Below are 17,497 nucleotides of genomic sequence, written 5' to 3' on the forward strand. Positions count from 1 at the left end.
TTTACATTTGAAAATTAAGAACTTCCAGAATAAACTGTCATTTGGGTAACTTGATGAGTGTTTGAACATGCTTCAATCTTCTGAAATCACGCATGCGCCTAGTAATGATCCACACTGAGATAAGCTCCCAACGAGTTAGCATATATATGGTAGCAAAATCGACAATTGATCTATTCGAAATTTTCTTGGTGACCCAACAAATGGCACAATGACACATCCGCCCCCACGAACTCTATCGCTCCGAGCGATGGGGCAAGCGTAGCGCCGAAACATCGGTCGATACGTTGCGCCCCGAAGAACGGTCTCAGTGTGAGTCGTGTGCTCGTAACGCAACCCCTATCTCGAATTTATTTTTTTTTTCGTCCACTGAAATAAAAAAACTCGTGAGTGTGAGTGTGATCCGAAGCTGCGGTAGCGATGCCTCAAGGCTGTCATGAACTGACGCCACCCGATCTCTGAATGGTGTGAGTTGTGGTTGTGGCTGATGTGATTAGCGATAGAAATAGAAGTTGTAAGTTGACGAGCGTCAAATTGTTCTCTCCAGAAAAAATAGGTAAGTAGAATCGTAGCTACAATGTATCGTATGTAAACTCAGCTGGTAAGTGGTACTTTTAGTTTATTTCAGCAGGAATCTAGCTAAAATCGTTGCTATGTGGATTGGTATGTAAGGGCACTTGTTACTTCCCTGACGGGTGGCTAAAATAAGCTGCTGCATTTCAAAGATAAGCAAAAGGGTGAAAGCCTTGTCGAAACTTTCATATTTTTCTGGAAACTAGGCAATGCTTCACTATTTTCGTGTTGTAGCAAAGAAACTTTAATTTTATTTACCGCAGTACACTTCACCAAGCCTCAGCCAATGTTTTTTTCATTGATTTCATCTGCGCCTCTCAAGCATGGTCTGGGACGAATATTTGAACTTTTTTTTTTGAGTTTAGATGCAGGTACGTTGAGGTTATGTACAAAAATACCGTCTCCAGGTTATGTTCGAATCCTAATACATTTATATCAAAAAACACAATAATATTTGAATGGAAAATCAGAAATCTGAATTGAATTTAATTAAGTTCTGTGGAAAATCTTTATACCATTAGAATTTTTCTAGTAATAATTATATTACATTTATTTAATTTTCTAGTCGATGAACTGAGGACCAGAATCTTAAGCTATAAATTTTTTGTTAAAGTTAATTTCGTTTTGTAACTTAATTTTATTTACCGCAGTACACGTCACCAAGCCTTAGACAATATTTTTTCTTTGATTTCATCTGCGCCTCCCAAGCATGGTCTGGGACGAATATTTAAACATCTTTTTTAAATATATTTTTTAAATGTTTGAATGGAAAGTCAGAAAACTGAATTGAATTTAATTAAGTTTTGTGGAAAATCTTATGTTAAATTAAGGTTATATTAAAACTTCCTATTTACCAAATATTCTAAATATCCGAAAATTCAAAAAATATTGCATATTAGCAATGGTTTTATAGATCGGAGCAAATAATATTGAAATAATTTTTCAATAAATTTTTTTAACAAGTTAACAAATGACCCGTGTCAAACCGAAAATCAAATCGGCTCGTGCTCCATAATTTATGGCTTTTTTGACTTTCCTAATTTTTCTTCACTACGTTCGATGTCCGATACGGCAAAAATGGCAACCCCAAACCCGTTTTAAGCAGCGGCTGACATGTGATTAAGCGTTTTACTGTCGCTTCCACTTCTCACGACGTTATTAATTACGTTAATGACAAACGATGCAATTTTGTGTGATCAAAATTTTACCGGCACCGCAACACCGAGACGTCGATATAGGCGGAATTCCAATATTAGACAATGAATCTATCAAAGCTCATAACATCTAAAATATAAAAAATAAAATAAAAGATCTGTGTTAATACATTGGCTTAGTATTAGTACTGAGAGTGAGACTTATAATACATCAAAACTCCAAAACCGATTTCTTCGCGATATGATGCTGATCTGCCTCAGTACCTTTGCAGATTATTAGTACAGATTGGGGCCCTAAAGGCGTTACTAGCTACAATGATATCTAGTAATTAACCAACAAGTATAAGTATCTATCCGTTTGGCACAGAGAAGAGAAGAAGAGGAACCGAATAACCCCGTCGTGTTTAGGGATGAATTTATGTGGACTTGTTGACGTCATGTTTCACTCCTCGCTCATGTACCAAAGTACTACAAATAAGCATTTATTTAAAGTTAATTTCATAGATGCCACTCTTCATTCTATGGGATTATCCTGTTTTTTGTTACGTTTCCTATGTAAGTAAATAACCGCGATAACAAAAGGAATTTGATATTATTCAGCAAAAGCTAACAATGACAATGACCATCTGTAAGGCAGCATCTTTGAGCACTTGCAAAAATTCAATCCTTTGATTTATTGTTTATTTCCGCATCTATTAGGTTTCGAGCTGCTTCAGCTACAACTTCACATATTTTGTGTCTTAATTGATTAGTGTGAACTTATTGAATTCCTAGTAGAACTTCTTCCTTGAACTGGGCTTGACTTTGAAGTGGAAAAAACTTTCAGTTGACACCTAAATAGACATATTTTTTAGAATTTTTCATTTTTCATACTTGACAACTTACCATAAAAAGAAACAGTTAAATATAAATCCATAAATAAATAACTAAAATAGCCCGCTTACTTTTATGGTACTATGGGGGGAGAACTTAAGTTGTAAAACAAAACGCCCCTTCATAAACTAAAATTAATTAATGCCAAAAGTGAACTTAATTACGAACTTTTATTTTTCGTGGTGGTTTTTGGTCTACGGTATAGAACCGAGAACCATAGGGGATAATCTGCTTTTTAATTAGTCAATATACCGTCCCTTGTTCCGGGCTATAAATTTTAGTCTCGCTCGTCTTTTTCTCTGCGTTGGCAAGAAAATTATGCTCTTATAAATTTAATACCTAGATGGGAGTCCCAATTAGAAGAAGCTTTGCACAGAGCTTAAAAATTATCTCCTATATTTAAAAACTTTCTAATAGAAAATGTTTGGAAATATTATCACGTTTATTATCAATTTGTGATATCAAAATGACGTGGCCGGTATCTGTCAGATGACAGTTTTTAATTAATCCTTGCATTACACTCTTCGATACTTAAAAAATGTTACTCACCTGTGCGAATAAGTTTCAAATCCTAATTGTTAACACGAGGCGGCTCCACCAAAGTGTCGCTAAATTTCAGACTAGAATCACAATTGACCCCATGACACTTCGACGAAACGAAAATTAGAGTACATTAGAGTCGAAATCCAAAGCTAGGTGATATAAATCATTAGCCAGTCAGCACCAGGGGGTCGGTCGTTCACTTAATTGCGGGTGAAGTTTAAATTCCATCCAAAATTAACTAAGTTGATATGCTTACCAATGGAATATTGTTATTCAGTATTCAGTGTGTGGTGCACCTTAGCAGAAATACGCCAGACTAACCATCTCCTGAACAAAGTGGTACGTACAGCTGACGTATTGAAGCATGTACGTGCGTGTAGAATAAAAATATAAGACAACAACAATAATATTTTAGGATAATGAAATTTTTCTTTTTTTTTAATTTTTGAAGTGTATTTTACAAGAGTTGGTAAGAATAAAGTTATATTGCAAATAAAATTTACAAATAAATTTTATTATTATTTTTTTAAAAGTTCAGTAATTTAGCAGTTCCTCCAGGTTTCTAAAATGCAACACACCTTTTTGGTTTTGTTCCCGAATACTTCCATTGTACATTAAAACGCATTATTTTGTGATATTAGAAATACACATCTTAAAGTAATAACTAAACAAACTTAAGTATATCTTTAACAAAATGAAAATGAATTATTAAACACGAAAAATCTATTTTAAATTTAGACTTTTGAGTTTTTAATAAATACAATCAGTTTTTCAGTTTCACTATTCATAAACTATACACTGGTCATAATTTACATTATGTTTTACACAATACAATACGACTTGCTGACGTGTGTACAAAACTTTCTTGTTAAGCATAAAATAAAAAGGATTTCTCGCTTTTTCTGTTCCCCATATTTTCATGAAGCGAAAATTATTCAGCATAATGTTATTCCAACCACGTTACAGCGAAGGGCACCGGGAGCTAAATAAAATACCTGCCGGTGTGGTGAAAACATCAAAGGGGGAGTTTCAAACCCTCGTGAAGTTAACAAGTTTACCCAAAACCTGTCTCTGGCACATTCGCCTTCGATGTGGGTTACAGTGCATCAGTGCCAGTGGTCAAGTAGTCCGTAAGCAGAATACTTTTAAAACAGGCGAAAGTGTTACGTACAATACGTAGACTTGGGCCAAGACCGTGTAATTACTTTACTTTGTATGCTGATTGTTAGGTAGGGAATCCAATTTAACTGGAGAATACACTGGCAATGCTAGTGACATCCTTGTGGATTATCTTTCCAATTCCAACACTCTGGTCACTTTAATGGATTAATATTTAGCTATTTACCAATAATAATATGAGTTTGCGTTGTGATAACAAAGGTTATAAGTATTCAACATCCATCGCATCAGATAGAGCTAAGTAAATTTGAACTGAATGTGCATAAAAAAATATGGTTAGGAGGAAGAGGCAATAGCATCAAATCAATCATTGCATTGTTGTTGTTGCTTTATACTGGTTCGTTAAAGGTATGAGGAGATTTTTTTTTGTTACATATTTTGTTGCAATTTGATGTCTGTAATATATCTGTTAGATTACACATTTCGTTTAAATTTTGTAAATAAAAATGGCATGCTAGCAGAAAAAGACGACCCTATTATCCACAAATTAATTCGATGAACTTCTATGGCCTTAAAACATTTCTTTTAATACGCCAATTGCTTGTTTTTTTCTTTTGTTTAATTTTACAAATGCAGATTATTCTGTTTTATTAATTATTAACAATTGTAAATGGCATTATAGGTAGAACACTTGCATAATTTTTTGTGTTGTTAAAGTGGAAATATGTGCTAGGAACTGCAAACTAAAATTAAATAGTTTGGTCTTTCCCATTTAACCGACAATTAATGATTAAAGTTACCTATACAATCACGATTTTAATGCTTCGATGCCTACGGAAACAAAGGGATAAAATGTGAAGGGAATAATCAATTTTTCTCAAACTATCCTAGGAATTGGGTATTATATTTGTCTCAACATGAAATTTAAACCTTCTTTTATAGACATGCAATTTACATTTCCTTCAACGCCCATTACACATTTAGATTTGGCGGAAACCCAAGTGCCTGTATATCAGCCTGCGGCTTATTCGCTGGTAAACGTTATCGCATCCGACTTCAGAAATAGGAACTTTTTGATATTCAAAAGGCTGGAATTAATGAGCTCGAAATACGACGCATCCACGATCGATTTTCTGACGACGACGAATTCAACGAGCAACTGGTTAACATTTGCTATTCGTTGCCAGTGGCGATGCTGTTCTTGGTAATGGACAATATGTTCGACTTTCGACTGGCTTCGGTAGAGTATACTTATCTAGATCTTTCCGGAAACATTACGGATATGTAAATGCAGTATTCTCGGTACTAAAACGTACGAGAATAAGGGCAGACAAGTGGAAAGTGTGGTAATTTGAGAAAACTCCATCAAAAAATACTGCTAAATACCTGTACTTTAGTACTTCTTTACTTTACTTAATATTCCGAATACAGTCACGACATATTATATTTTAAAGCAAAAAATTTATTAAGATGTGTTAAAAAACAAATCCGAACAACTTGCGAGGATAATTTCTTATGCAAAACAAGAGATAGTTTATTAAATAAATATAATTATTTTATTGTTTTATATGATGTTAAAGTTATTTGAGAATTCATTTACAATGCCAAAAAAATATGTGTCCAAAGTTGTCTGCAAACCCTCGCAAAAGACAACTTCTTACACATTAACGTCGACTGTCAATTGCCATGAGGAGCAAACAAATTTCAAAAAAAGTAAAATATACGAGTCGGCTTTCCACAAATATTTGATAATGATAATGGACTTCGCATAAACGACAGAAAAATGAAAATTGCTATTTACTTGGGAATGAAACATATAAAACATTCAAACTCCATTGCAGTTGTTGCAGTTGGGGTATTTATTTTGATTAAAAAATAAAACTAAAAGCAGCAATAACATTAAATTAGATATCAGAGCGAAATAGCTTTGCCCGAAGTGACCGACGTCAATTTTTTTACATTATTTATGTTATAAGTTAGAAAATCCACTTTAAGTGCCAATTTAAAAATAAAATGTGAGAAACTCCACTTTAAAAGTTTCGCCTCAGAATTTAGATTCGGGTATCAGCTGCTACCGTGCGAAACCTTAAAAAGTATACCGCTTTTGCAGCTTCCACTGACTAATTGAGCTGAATTAAAACTCTAAAAATATATCTTTAAATTAAAGATACATTCCAGCTTCATAGAATGAAATTAGTGTGTTCGTCATAAATTTTTGGTTTTATTTTGAATTTTTTCCTGAGTGATTCGATAGAGGAATAAGTTAAGTTACTAATTTCAATATATCAAAATATATCATATCATAAAATAGCCACAAAAAAATACCTATATAACTGCACTACAATAAGAAATTCTTTATTACCCCGAAATATATACAATGCTATAAACATAAATATGAATACCACAGTCGAGATTATGTACAGAAAAGTTCACCAAATATGACTGACTCAAATCTTTGTTTTTAAAGTTTTTAGTTGTTATAACAAGTAGGTGCATCATAATTGTGGATGCATCTACTGTGTTCAAGTCTGGTATAAATTATTATTAACATAGAGGCAGTTCTCGTATGATAATAGTGAGAATTTTCATTTTTTATGAAAACTGAAATTGCAGTTTACTACAAAAAACTCAGTTTGTGCCTAATTCATAACCTTTTAAACTTCAACATGAATAACCCTTTATAATTTTGAATTATGCCGACGTTGTTGTTGCTAGAAAATAAAACCCATTAACGTTGTAATACAGCGTGAGTCGAAAAGATCTAGAGTCGACCCTTTAATGACAAATTCTCCGACAAATATTGAGATTTCCATAATGGTCATTTTTCCTTTTCACAATTTCTGTTAGAGTGACTTAAACCTTATTTAAAAACACTTTCTATTTATAAATCTTTTTGATGCGTGAAATAATTCTGTTAGGTTATTTTTTACTTGTAATTTTTTGTAATTGAAAATGACATACTAGCAGAAAAAAAGGTACCCTATTACCCTCAAATTTACTCGTTGGACTGATATGGCCATAAAACGTTTCTTTTAATACACCCATTAATTTGTAAAACATTTTTTCTTTAGCTTAATTTACAACTACAGATTATTATGTCTTATTAATTATTAACAATTGTAATATGCGTTTCTCTATTTAATTATCAATTATAATATATTATTATAATATGATAAACAAAACTAACTTATTGTAAATATAAATTATTAATTATTATAATATATAACAAATTACCATGCCAAACAGCTAATGAAATTCGATTTGAAACCCCAAACATCCTATAAAAATCAAAACTCCCTAAATCTGATATTGCAAAACCTGAACGCATTGAACTAAAATCTCTAAAATCTAATCCCAATATCAGGAAAAGATTCAAGATATTCTTACAGACGAATCATATCGTCAACTTAAAAAAAATCCTACGTCATCTATGGACCGCCTTAAATCTATCATTAAGGCTTCTTCTCTATCAGACTCCGTGAAAAAATCTGTCACCCCTCATGACTCTAAAATTCCTCGTCTCTACGGACGTCTTTAACAGCTGTGGATTCTCCACTATCACCAGTCATCGCGCATATATTTATGGAAGCCTTTGAGAAGAAAAAGCTCTCGACACCTCCCATCAAAAAACCAAAATTATGGAAACGCTACGTCGATGATTCTTTTGTTATTTGGCCTCATGGTCAAGAATCCCTAGTAGATTTTCTTAGGCATTTAAACTCTATACACCTTAACATACGTTTTACCATTGGAATAGAAACACAATCAATCAATCAATCAGACCTAACATTGAGTCATTGTGTTTACAGAAAACCTACGCACACAGTGCGATACCATAATGCATTGTCACATCATCATCCGGTCCAAAAATCATCGATTATCAACTCTCTTATTTACAGAGCCATAAAAGTATCTCAGTCGGAGTCGTTGAACCCAGAATTACATTAGAAACACCTTACTTCTACCCTTCTCGCTAATAATTTCCATATTAAAGATATTAAGCGCTCCATCACAAAATACACTTCACCACAATCTTCCAATAACAATGGAGCCGAAAGCAATCCAACACTTGCCACCGTTGTCCTTCCTTATATTCAAAACATCACTGACCACATATCAAAAGTTCTAATGAACATCTTCAATCCGTCAAACACAAAATTCCATTTCAGAGTTTACAGCATTCTATGCATATGCGGCAAAGAATACATTGGAGAGACCGGACGAAAAATATCAACTAGGCTCAAAGAACATGAAAAAGCCTTAGACTAAGACAAATAAACTCATCAGATTTATGGCTTTTAACCATCAAGTCCATTTATTTTTGACTAACTTTAACTTCTTATTTTTATTTATAAGATTTTCGAAAGTTCTTGCTTTACGCTAAATCCATAGAATTATCCAAAAAATAACACATTCAATAAATTAATTATGATTCTGTTATAATAATCTGGAAAAGCTTTTTTCAGAATTTTTGAGTGGTCCATTTACCCCTTTTTGGTGTTTCGCAAAGGGCCAAAAATGTTCAAATAAACAGAATTTATAATTATTAGAAGAAACAAAAATTTTTGGTTAATTTTTTCCGTTTTGCCCCCTTGCCCCACCCACCCCTAATAAAAATCCAAAAATTATCACACAAACAATTTGCTATTTACTTTTTGATTCATCCTGTACATCATCGTTTCGAAACTTTTTTTTTTATTTCACATTAAGGTTCCGGTCTCTATTTTAGTACTGAACTAAAAACGTTAAGTCGAAATTTCTAGCGACGCCGACCGCTCAATTGAAATGACGAGCGGCCCCTAATTCGTCGTTCTGCACTTGAAGCAAAATCGAGTTCCACGGCATCGTATTGGATCGCGAAAACGAGAAAAATTTTCTTTCTAAAGATCCCGTTTGCGGTGGAGCAGCTTTCTTTTTTCCGTTTTTCAATTTTGCGCCGATATCCAAGCGAGGGAATATTAGCTTCGCCATAGGAAATAATGCCTCGCCTCTGACAAATTGTTTTTATTTCCTCGAATTCCAGTTTCGAGACCCGCCAGAATTAAAATCTAAAAATTAAATTCTTAAATAAGCTAGCCAAGTAGAGATAAGGAGTGCACCAATTTTAAAGCAAAATATCAATCATAAAATGGAGGATTAGTTTTGGTTAGTTTGACCATCAGATTCACGCCAGAAGAATATAAGATTTTTTTAATTTATTATCAAAAAAACCATGGTTACCATTACATAATAGTTAGTTCTATTAATCATCATCATCACGGCGAGTTGTTTGCAACATTGTGTCGCTTCTCGCATCCCCTACTACAGCGTCGCCTCACATTCCAGTCTCCTTAGTTGAGACCTCTTACTTCGAATTCGGTGTTTGTAATCCATTTTTTCCGTGGCCTTCCGCGTTAATTTCTTTGTGCTGATGTCCAGTTGCAGACCTTTAATGGTAGCCTTTCTTCTCTCATTCAGTGCAGGTATCCATACCATTTCAATTGTTTAGAATTTACGTTGTCGATTATAGTATTTTCGACTTGCATTTTTTCTCTGATGGTCTCATTTCTTACATGGTCAAGTAAGGTTAAACCGAAACATTTTCTCCAGTACATCATTTTGGTTGAAAGAATTTTCTTGGTAATGTTTTTGTCTTGAACCCACACTTCCGACCCATACGTAAATACAGGCTGAATCATAGCCTGGTATATAATTTTTTTGTTTTTTTTCTTATGTTATTACTTCACAGAATTGGATGGAGTGCTTTAATCATGTTCTTTCCTTTTCCTATTTTCTTTAGTATGTCCTTATTGTTCTTTTCGTTCTCATCTATTGTAACTCCCAGGTGTTGGTATTGTCCAACGTTTTTTATTACGCCAATTTCCGTTTCAATATCTTGTCCTATGCTTCCCATATTCATGTATTTTGACTTCTCAATGTTCATATCTAGGCCCCAATTTGTGAATTCTTCAATGAGTTTATTTATCATGTAGGTTATGTCCTGTTGATCGTCTGCGAAGAGGATTGTATATAAGTGGGTGTCCTCTTTATTTATTCCCATAGGGCTGCATTTTCAAATCCACTGCCTCAAAGTGCTGCTGAGATAAACTTTTAACAGTATTGGAGAAAGGAAGAAGCGCTGTTCGAAGCCTTTTGTTTGTGTGAAGGGGTCCGAATTTGGGTTTCCGATCTTTACCATCGCTTGGCTTTCTCTATACAGAGCTTTTACATGTACATTATTTATGTTAGCTTCTTTCATTGCAATCCGCAATTTCGATAAGGGCACAGAGTCGAACGCTTTGCAAAGGTCTATGAAAGCAGCGTGACGGTCCATTCCTCTTGCTAGTCTCTTTTCTGCTAATTGTTTTATTATAAATATATTTTCTGTTCAGGATCGCCCTGGTCGAAACACATTTTGTTTTGAAACTTCTTCTTCTATTCGGGCTGTTAGAACTCTTTCATGTAGCCTTCCGATGGGCGATGAAATGCGAATATCTCGGTAGTTATTACAGTCGCTTCTATTTCCTTTCTTATGAATGTATCTCCAATCTTTTGGAACATTCTTGTGGTAGCGTGATTAATTAGTTCGTTGGGCAACTTCCCTGGTGCTGGAGTTTTATTATTCTTCATTTTTCGTAACGCTGCTTGTATTGCTTCAAATTTGATGTACTCTACTTCTCTTACTACTGCCTCTTTTATATTCAGTTGAGTGTCTCATCGTGTTTTTCATCCAGTAAGTTGTTGTAGTATTCCTTCCACTCTTCTATTTTGATTGGATTTATTTCTATTAATAATACTGCATTTATAGCTTCGATGGTATAATCTCGCTCAATCTTTTTTACTTCTCGCCATGCTCCTTGCCTCAGTCCCAGTTTTGGTTAGTTTTGACTTGGTCTTCCACATTTTTTTCTTTTCTGTATTGTTGCTTCCCATACCTGTACTGTTTAATAATTGTCGTATTTGTATCTATTCCCACTTTCGATATACTTCTTATTTTGTTGATATTTTTTAAATTATATTCATTGAATAGTACGGTTTTAGATTTTTTTTTTGTTTCGTTTGTCTGTTTTTTCCGCTGTTATCTATTTCTACTCCTTTATAGTTGGAACTTCATTGTCTATTACCATTATATTTATCTGAGTTTATTTAATGTCATTCCAAAATTTTTCCGACCATTTTCTATCTGGTTATGCTATTCTGTTTCTGTCGTTCTGCGATTACAATAGTATCGCCATGAAAGACCCCGTCGGATACTTAATATTTCTCATATTGAATTTCCTTATGTATAAGGGTCTCTCTCTTGTGTCACCCTGTGGAGTCCCAGGTGAAAACGTTTAATTGATTTGAATGAAATGAAATGTAATGAAATACCCTCCAGGATCAACCAATGTAAATATTTAGGTTCCCATTTCCCCTTAACAAACACATTTTCAAAAAATTAAGATAGTTTAATAAATCTGACGATTTTTCCTTATCCTAATACGCGTGTTGGCTTTTATCTACCTATGTGTCACGAATAGTCCAAAAAGCTCACCTCTTTCCGTCTCTCGTCAGTAACCCCATGTCGAAGACAAATTTCATTTTATGAATGATTCAAGTGTATGGTTTAGATGTATTGATTTTATTCCGACGTTCGAAGTAAAGCCATAATACGAACTCGTATTGTGAGGCGCCAAAACTAATTTCCATTTTAAATTGTTCGCTGTTTCACCAGGGCCTAAATTATTCATCTCGAAATAGTACAGATTTATACTCACAATACCTAATACCCCCGGAAAAATCAGGCAGGTTATATGCATATTGTAGTAATCTTAATGCAGAAAAGAAAAAACTCTAAAAATATTAGAAAGAGAAAATTTGGTATATTTAAATAATTAAATATGTACCACAGTTTTTTATAAAACCGCAAGCATATTTGTTCTATTAATAATGCATGGTTTATTAACAACTGAAAAAATTAATAAATAAAATAAATTTTTTAATGTAATTTTCATGTTCTATTGTTTGTTTTTAAATGATAAACGCTGGAATAAAATGCAGTAATTAATATTGTAGTTTTTTATTGTCAATTGAACTACAACATAATTAATAAGTATCCACCTAGTGACATTAAAATAATTGTGCAGCCTTATGCAGGGCTTTGTTATGTGCACATAAAATATTGGAGATTCAAGAAATTGTGCTATAATGACAATTCAGCCAGTGGTGCAAAATTTAGGAGGGTCAACCAGCCACTCATCCCGTAGTACTTCTTTAGGTAGAAACCTTTATTTAGTAATCTAGCATGCTGTACAGTACCTGCACGAAATATGTTTATTTATTTAAATCAAACACCTTGTAAATCAGTTACATTTTGAGATCAGAATGTTGAAATGTATCAAATTATTATTCAATCAGAAGAAAACAAAAAAAAACTGTTCTCCTTCACACCAATATAATAAAGGGCGTTCGAATTTAATTAAACGGATCTGTCATGAAGTTGCTGGGGCTTTTTTCTTTTTTTTATTCTACTATTCTTTGTAGAATTATTTATATTTTAAGCAACCACGCACTAGTACGCATTTAAGAAAACCGTCATTCAAATTGGGCAAAGTTGACAAAAATTTACAATACGCTTTTTATATACAGGGTGTCCCATTTAACAACTGTAGCCCCTGGACAACAAATTCTTATTCAGGAGTACTTAGAACCGAACTATACCAATTTTAATAATGTTTCAATACACAGCATTCGAAATATCGTTTGCACCCCGCTTAAGGCTGTAAAATCTTTGATTACTTTTTGATTTTGTTTTTTTTTTTTGTTGGATAGATCTCTCAAAAACGTACTAAATGCTTATGTTTCTTATTACGTCAACTAACATCATGGCTAACTGGTACTAATTTTTTATGTCACTAGAGACTATCTTTCTTATTCAGAAATGCATAAAAATTAAATATACTAATTTCCATAAAGGTCTATTGTAGAATGTTTGTTTAGGGCTCAATTTTCATAATTCTTTTTTGTTGGATAGATCTTACTAAAGAGACATGAAACGTTTTTTCGTATAGCATCGACTAAAGTCGTGGCTAAATGACAGTTTTTTGAAGCGGATTTTTTCAACAACAGATTTGTATTCAGGGCTACCGAAAAGAAACTTTTTTTTTTAAATAAATATTGTAAACCTTGTAAATAAAGATAGGAAAGCATTTACAGATCTTAGTATTGGAAAGGTGTAAATAAAATTAAAATATAAATTAGCTAGTGAATTTGACTGTCGAATATTCGCTTCTCTATGGTAAACTTGGTTTTACAAAGGAAACAGTATGTCGACGTCAACAAATTTTTTATCTTTCTGTTATTTTCATTATTAGATGGAGCGTGGTCAAGTCTATTAAGTTTATATTTAATCCTCTCTAATAACATTTAATTTTAAGAATATCGTTAGTGTCTTTGAGGCTACCACGAAATTCGAGCACCCTGTATTCGAACTTCATGGAAATTAGCATAGTTGGGTTTTATGTAGTGGTGAATAAGCATTCATTGACACTTTTTTCTTAAAGAAATCCATAATAGAAAAGAATAAAAAACGAACATAAGGTTTTAGTGCGTTTTTGAGAGGTCAATCCAACAAAAAGAAAAAAATCAAACGCTATTCAAAGATTTTACAACGATATACAGCCTTAAGCAGGGTTCAAACGATATTTCAAACACCCAATATTGAAATAATTTTGAAAATGGTATAGTTGGGTTCTTAGCACTCCTGAATAAGAATTCGTTTTTATTTTTAAATTTATTTTTAAAATATCCCTACTTGTACTTCTCTCTTCTCTATCCTTTGTTAAATAGTCTCAGTTGGAGATGACTTTAAGTCGAGGTAATAAAAAAAACAAGGTGCATTTTTCACCTATCCAACAAAAAAAATTCTAACCATAAACACAAATTTTACAAGGGCGTGCAGTTCTTAAGTGGAACAGACTGTAAATGCAAAGGTATTTTTTGCAAGGATAACTATGATGGACATAAAGCAATCACAAGCTGCTTAACCAAAATTCTCTAATGAAAATAGCAAGAAAAGATTTGCAAAAGTAAAAACACATATTTCAAAGACCTTCTCAAAATTTATGTACATCGCCGAATTATACAACTCAAGGGAAGGAGCGGGACTGTCGAAATCTGCTATTCAAAACGAATTTTCTGTATATCATGGATATTTCCAAGAAAATAATATTAACCTTAAATATTAAACATCTTTAGTTTACTGAGAGAGATAACAGGCAACTTCTAGTTGTAATTGAAATTCGGGCCAAAATAGTCGAGGATATAAGTGAGAAATGAATAAAGTTGTGGTCATAAACATTGTAAAACTCTAAATGCCTGCAGGAAATATTGATCGCAAAAACAGTAAATAACTTTCAAAGCGCTTCGGACACTTTATATCTAAATGCGATACGTTGTGGGAGAAATTTTCAAAGCCAAAGGCCATCAAAAGCATTTTAGAAGTTGTTTTTTATTACTTTGTATCGGAAGCCGTGCACCCTCCTCTACGAATCTTGCATGTCAAAGTTTGTGTATTTCTCACTAAATCCATTTACAAGTCAAATGAAACAAAATAAAAGTTAAAATTAACACAGAATGTAACCCGAATAATATACTCGGTGACTTTCAGTCGATGGCGAATGTATAGTTGCCATGCGAAGATATCGGCCCACTGTAAATTTTTTATTTTAGTTTTTTTTTCTAGAATCACCCAAAAAATAAACGTGCTATTTCGAAGACAATTTAAATTGGTCAAGAGTGCTGATCTTTTATATGCGTATCTACGGTTAAAGAAATGACACGTATTCGTGCAAAAGTTATAGTGATAGTAACAAACTTGCTATAGACTTGATGCATACTACACTGCAAAAAACCGTTCGGGGTATAGCTTTAATCGAAAGTAAACTTCGTCGAGCTGTTGCTCTACAACTGGAGTTGATACGAACAGCAGTTCATAGAGCATACCAACGGTATGAGGAGACTGGATCCTTTGCTAGGCAGAAGGAGAATTACAACGGCTAGTGATAACCGTTTTATTGTGCCAACAATAATAAGTTCAACAGCTCCATGAACTCCGAAGAGAGGCTATTAGTCAGTGGACAGTGAGAAGAAGACTGAAGTACAATAATCTAGCTCATCAACAAGCCCACCGATGGGGGGTCTGTTCTGTTCTCAAATGAGACCAGAATATGTGAATGAATACATTAAATTGTCTCTCAAACAGCATATTTTTCTTATCTTATCAGTGGTTTCTAAAAAGTATTGAAATTGAATTCAAAAATTCACAATGATTTCTATGCACTCAAGTTTATAAATTTGTTTTTTTAATAGGCGAATGAATAAAATCCCCAAAATCACAAATAATCAACCAGACTAACGCTGTTCAGAGAAAACGGCGCTATAAGGACATGCGAATAAAGGTCAATTTTGTTTATTTTCTTATGAATCGTATTAAAATGTACCAAAAATTGGCACACATGAATTTGGTTTTATTTTTGAAACATGTTCGAATATGGAAACCTTATCTTGTTACTTATTACATAAAACATCTAACGAAAATGTTTCTATACAAGAATAAAATATTCCTAAATAAGAAAGTTGTAGGTCCATTACTAAAAAAACAAACTCTGGCGAGCGCTTTTTATATTTGAACTCCACTATCAAGCAAGGATATACCCATTCGTTTTAGGCTAGCCGATGGAAATAAGGACAACTAACAAAAGACGTCGAATTTCGGAACGTATCGGGCGTCCTTTGGTTGTCTCTGGAATTTGGAAAAAAAAAGTGTAGCATCTGTCCCGTCAAAATAAAAACATCCGACTTGTTCAATTTAAACGTAAACACCTGTCGTTGTTCGCAGAACTTCGTTGCGTTATTTTGACGAAATATAAAAGTTTCGCCACTTTGCTCCCCATCTCCCCCATTCCGCCCTGATAAAATAGCAGTTCGAACGCCGGGGAAACTTCGCGCCTTAACGACGTTGTCTCAAAATTTTCCCGACATCTTTTTTCCGCGATTCACAGGCGGTCCCCGAAGCTGGAGGGGAAAATGTAATTTTCGTCTAATGCGATAAGCAATAATTTGTGCACACACACATCGTGGGAATGTCTCTATTTTCAAAAAATATACATGGTGATTCACGGTGGATTGCATATTGGACGGTGGGATCGCTTGACTATATCCGATTTTCATGAAATTGATGAATAGGCCGTTTTTTCTTCAAAACATAGCTCCAATTAAATCCTTATTACCGCAATATTTTACCAAGATCTCTTGCAATTGTTTAATTTAGACGACTCCGCTCTGCAATACATAGGGCCCTCAAAATGTGCTACTATATCATTTTTTCAACTATTGTGGATGACAAAAACTCCTCCTTCCTATACCGAAGTATCAAGGACACCCTGCCTTAAGCAGCCATAAAATGGTTATTCAATTCGATTGAACACAAATTAAATTAGAACAAAAAATGTTCAGATTTTCACAAATTTTAATACTTTATGACAAGTGTTTCGGCAACAAATACAAAATATGACTATATTCCGACACAACATAAAGGGCAGGCACTTTCTATGTGTATGGGTGATTTGAGTTATTGTGTATTATTGTGTCCGTGTGTGAGGGTTTATGGTAAATGGAAAACTCTTGTTCTGTAGTTTAGTTAGAGTTAAGTACAGAAAGTTTAAAGAGTTATCTTGTTCCGTCTCTATGGTAAATTGATTCAACAAGGACTGCAGTTGTCTTTCGGTTCCAGTGAAACAAGCAAAAACATCATCTACGTATCTATACCACTAGAGAAATCCTTTACTCAGAGGTAGTAGTAGAAGTAGTGGACTAAGTGATTTTCCCATAATTAATCCTTCTTTAGCAATATAAAATTGACCATTAAATTCATTCGATAATACAGATGTTTTTCTATCATCTCTAGTTGTTGAAATACCGTTTAATTTATTTTAGTTCTACAATAGGAAAAAATAAAGAAATAAATATAAACTTAACTTCAAAATAAAAATTTCCTAATTCTAATTAGCTAAATATGTACTACAATACTAGGTTTACCTGCCCTACTAGTTTTGAAGAAAATTAAATAAGATAAAATGCCTTAGTTTCCTAATTGGACAACAGAGTGGCAAAACAAAATACACCTGTTTTTTGTGATTTTAGGACGGCAAAGCTTAAAATGAGTTCAGGAACTCATTGCCATTCAAGAAATATGTCTGTGATCAATGAACTGTTGGTTT

General features: G+C 33.5%; 1 protein-coding gene across 3 annotated transcripts in view; it reads left to right on the forward strand.

Annotated features, from left to right (window-relative positions):
* Positions 1 to 324: 324 nt before the first annotated feature.
* LOC132696838 (probable cationic amino acid transporter) overlaps positions 325 to 17,497 on the forward strand; it is a 64,381-nt gene continuing 47,208 nt past the window's right edge. For all 3 annotated transcript variants that reach the window (XR_009618087.1, XM_060661895.1, XM_060661896.1), the window contains exon 1: positions 325 to 553. The gene's annotated coding sequence lies outside the window, so the exon portion shown is untranslated. The remainder of the gene's footprint in view (positions 554 to 17,497) is intronic.

The sequence above is a fragment of the Cylas formicarius genome, unplaced genomic scaffold (genome assembly GCF_029955315.1).
Source record: "Cylas formicarius isolate icCylForm1 unplaced genomic scaffold, icCylForm1.1 PGA_scaffold_1__22_contigs__length_36826433, whole genome shotgun sequence".
In the NCBI taxonomy this organism is placed as follows: domain Eukaryota; kingdom Metazoa; phylum Arthropoda; class Insecta; order Coleoptera; family Brentidae; genus Cylas; species Cylas formicarius.